The following is a 3,217-nucleotide window of genomic DNA, read 5'->3' as shown; positions in this document are numbered from 1 at the left end:
CTTGTGATTTGGTTGTATTAAACTTTTATTTTTGTTTATTATGTTATCTGAACTATATTATGTGCATGTTATTTATTTATTTATTTTTATCAGGATACATAATTTTATTTATGTTGTGTCATTCCTAGGCTTTGCACATTTAAATAGCAGGAGTTTAAGTTTCAAAAAGTGGGAGAAAAAAATTTGTTAGTGGGGCAGGCACGGGGGCACAGTATTTCTTAACGGGGCGGGGTTGGATATGAAAATTCAACTCGTCGCGGGTCTCGGGACGGGCATGGACTTGACAAAAATTAAAAAGGGCGGGGCGGGATTTAGAGAAACCCGCTCCAAACCCGCCCCGTTGCCATCCCAAGTGTTTTCTAGAAAGCACATAGTAATGAGTTACCCTCCTTCCTTCATCGTGTCCTCCAACAAAAAAGCAGTTGTCTTCTTTAATGGTGAGGAATGATTAATGTGGATCTCACACGCTCTCCAGCTTTTCCATGCGGCAGCTTGTGTGAAGGCTAAGCAATTCACAGTGGTGTAGCTAGAATTTATTTATTATTTTATAGTTTAGAGAGGATAATTATTAACAATAATATGATAATAAACTTAAACTAAAGTAATAAATAGTAAAGCAGGGAAATATATATATATATTTTTTAATTGTAGAATTTTGCTGGGCACATGAGTTGGAAAATAAGGCTTTTTTTAAAAAAAAATTTGAAAGTTTTTCTTAGGATTTTCTGTGAATTTTTTAGAAGTTTAGTCGAGAAACTTTTATAATTATCAAAATTTTTGTGTACAAAATATCAATAACAGAAAATTCAATAGCGAATTATGGGTATTTTTCTTAATTTTGATTCTTAAACATTTTGAGGGACTTTGGTACAAGGGAAGGGCAAAATTATTATTTTATAAAATTTGGTGAAACAAGTTTAATAGGAAAAAAATGTCAGGAGTGTTGTTGAGTAAGGCGGGGTCAAAGTTATAAATATTGAACATGTTCAATTTTTTGTGACTCTCCATTTAGTAAGAAAGAAAAAAATTAAAAAAAAAAGAGAGAATAAGAGATGAATAAAACATCTTTAGAGAAAATATTACATTCCATCCTCCTTTTTTGTTGTTTGAATGAAAGAGAGAATAGAATAACATCATAATTTATTGCCTTCATTAATAGGGAAGGGAGGCATAATTTTTTTTTATCATTATTTATAATATTGTAATGTTTAAAGTTGTTCGGTTGTATGGAAGAGAATAAAATAACCTCACAATTTACTACAAGACATAGTTTTAAAATTATCCGACTTATTATTTTAAAATTAATTAATAATTAATCTTAACCAAACTTTTATATACATCGGTTCCTATGTAGCGTAGTCAAATTGTATTCAACTTTTAGTGGATAGGGTTGATGTGTCGGGTACGTATTATTTAAAAACAGTAATAAGATAATAATTTTCAGAATCTATAGTCTAATTTAAAAATCTCAGAAGATAACATATTAGGAATAAAATTCTCTGAATTAAGACTTTGGCTATTAAGTCTTTTTTTAAATAAAAAAATATATATATAACACCCGTCATTCTCTGACCGAGTCGGTGCAAATCAATAGATTGCTTTATTTGTTAGTTTTTAGATAATATTAAATTTGGTGCCAAAAAATTAAAAAGAAGAGCGAAAAGACGAATCAGACCATGAAAAATATTACAAATCAAATCACTTTTAAAAGAACAGTGATATTCACACCATTGCAGTTAATTGTATAACTAAATAATTTGTAATTGATTATTTATAACAAATATAACTAAGTGGAGAATTCCACTTTCTTATTGGTTGTATAATTGACCAATTAAAATAGTATTAATTCACTGCAACTATTCGGTCAAGAATCATTTTTCCTTTTAAAAATAAAATAGTTCTATTTACTTGGTCAGTAGCTTAGCGGCATCAGGCCTCTATTTCTCAAAAAAAAGTAAGAGATTTGAACCTTAATATAAACATGTGTGTGTGAGTACTAAACAAAAAATCAAAAATAATTTTACTTGGTCTGATTCGACCTAAGCCCAACAAATTCACAAAGTGGTAAGACTTACCCTGATCCATTGTTGGTTCCACAACTTCATGTCTTATTCAGCATGAGCTAAAAGATTAGCATAAAATCATTTTTCCTACAATATAGAAAGGAAGTGATTTGCCTTTTTTTTTTTTTTTTTTTTAACAAGGATTCAAAATTCTCTCATATGAAAGAAACTCTCAATTTCATTTAGTGGGTAAACTTCATTCCTATCAATGACAAATTTCTTATTATAGTCGAGTGCCAAATTATAATAGTGTGACATGTGAGATTTCACTTGTTTAAATTTTGTTACTATTTGCTGTGAGGCAAATTTCACACCATTATAATAATAAAATTTATCATTGATAGTGATGAAAGAGAGGAATTGGATCAGCTTCCTTAACATGAACATACATAAAGTAGATTTAAAAGTTAGGTTTTTGGTAGTTGCAGGATAAAATAAAGGCATTCAAATTATTCTTTTTAGGTGATTTTCTAGAAAATTGTACTTAAAAAAGGCTATATATATATTTGCTGATATATATTGACGTAGCTTGCTAGTTGCTTGTGTTACGTGTATTGTCCTCCGAGTCCTCCAGCAACACTATCAAGAACTTAGCTTACGTTAGAAAAAAAGAAAAGAAAAAAGGACTTGCTTCCAGTTTACTGGTCAGTCTATGAGAAAGATAAGGAGGGCTTCATAATTTGTTTTCACGAAAATATAAAATGACTCAGTTGAAGAAGAATTTAGAATATTAAAAAATACCCCAGTCTATGGGTTAGAAAGTCCTTGTGACAAAAGTAGTTCAACTAAAAGTCTAAAATGAATTTGCCTATACTTTACCATTGAATTTAATTGACACCTCTGCCTCCCCCTTCCATGGGAGTGGGAAAGTGAAGGCCATCTCCCATGACTGTAATAAATTCGGCGTGTTTTAATAAGTGCATTCTGTGGGTGTTTTTTTAGGCCGTTGTTTTGTTTTGTTCGGTTAGATTTGTTCATTTCGGTTTGTTTTCGGATCACATAGGCAGATCTGTTGTTTTCTCTGACTATATCTCTGGTCTAGGTCGGTTTTGGTTTTCTCTACCTCGATTTAATCTTTTTCTCCTTTATTTGATCTTGTGTGACGTTTCTTGGGTGTTAGATTATCTTGTGGTTGTAGGTTTGGAGCGATTGCC

The sequence above is a fragment of the Cornus florida genome, unplaced genomic scaffold, assembly GCF_030987335.1.
Source record: "Cornus florida cultivar Cherokee Brave unplaced genomic scaffold, ASM3098733v1 CherokeeBrave_3.0.0_Hap2_Chr09, whole genome shotgun sequence".
NCBI lineage: Eukaryota > Viridiplantae > Streptophyta > Magnoliopsida > Cornales > Cornaceae > Cornus > Cornus florida.
This window is presented reverse-complemented; position numbering follows the sequence as displayed.